The sequence below is a fragment of the Geotrypetes seraphini genome, chromosome 3, assembly GCF_902459505.1.
Source record: "Geotrypetes seraphini chromosome 3, aGeoSer1.1, whole genome shotgun sequence".
NCBI classification, from domain to species: domain Eukaryota; kingdom Metazoa; phylum Chordata; class Amphibia; order Gymnophiona; family Dermophiidae; genus Geotrypetes; species Geotrypetes seraphini.
In genome coordinates, this window is record NC_047086.1 from 252,194,645 (window position 1) to 252,196,164 (window position 1,520).

Consider the following 1,520-nt stretch of genomic DNA (forward strand, 5'->3'; position numbering starts at 1 on the left):
CCACCTATAAGACATAAAACATCCATTCCATGCACTCTTTCCCAATCAGAAGCACAGGATATGCCAGGATGTACCAGGATCCTGCAATTCTGACCCCAGGAAGGGCTGCATCTATCTGATTTCAGCACCCTCAACCACCTATAAGACAGAAAACATCCATTCCATGCACTCTTTCCCCATCAGAATCACAGGATATGCCACAATGTACCAGGATCCTGCATTTCTGACCCCAGGAAGGGTTGCATCTATCTGATATCAGCACCCTCAACCACATATAAGGCAGAAAACATCCATTCCATACACTCTTTCCTCATCAGAAGCACAGGATATGCCAGGATGTACCAGGATCCTGCAATTCTGACTAGGAAGGCTGCATCTATCTGATTGCAGCACCCTCAACTACCTATAAGACAGAAAACATCCATTCCATACACTCTTTCCCCATCAGAAGCACAGGATATGCCAGGATGTACCAGGATCCTGCAATTCTGATTCTAGGAAGGGCTGCATCTATCTGATTTCAGCATCCTCAACCACCTATAAGGCAGAAAACATCCATTCCATACACTCTTTCCCCATCAGAAGCACAGGATATGCCAGGATGTACCAGGATACCCAAGATATGTCAGGATCCTGCAATTCTGACCCCAAGAAGGGTTGCATCTATCTGATATCAGCACCCTCAATCACATATAAGGCAGAAAACATCCATTCCATACACTCTTTCCTCTTCAGAAGCACAGGATATGCCAGGATGTACCAGGATCCTGCAATTCTGATTCTAGGAAGGGCAGCATCTATCTGATTTCAGCACCCTCAACCACATATAAGGCAGAAAACATCCATTCCATACACTCTTTCCTCATCAGAAGCACAGGATATGCCACAATGTACCAGGATCCTGCAATTCTGACCCAAAGAATGGTTGCATCTATCTGATATCAGCACCCTCAACCACATATAAGGCAGAAAACATCCATTCCATACACTCTTTCCTCATCAGAAGCACAGGATATGCCAGGATGTACCAGGATCCTGCAATTCTGATTCTAGGAAGGGCTGCATCTATCTGATTTCAGCATCCTCAACCACCTATAAGGCAGAAAACATCCATTCCATGCACTCTTTCCCCATCAGAATCACAGGATATGCCATGATATGCCAGAATGTACCAGGATCCTGCAATTCTGACCCCAAGAAGGGTTGCATCTATCTGATATCAGCACCCTCAACCACATATAAGGCAGAAAACATCCATTCCATACACTCTTTCCTCATCAGAAGCACAGGATATGCCAGGATGTACCAGGATCCTGCAATTCTGATTCTAGGAAGGGCTGCATCTATCTGATTGCAGCATCCTCAACCACCTATAAGGGAGAAAACATCCATTCCATGCACTCTTTCCCCATCAGAATCACAGGATATGCCAGGATATGCCAGAATATACCAGGATCCTGCAATTCTGACCCCAGGAAGGGTTGCATCTATCTGATATCAGCATCCTCAACCACCTATAA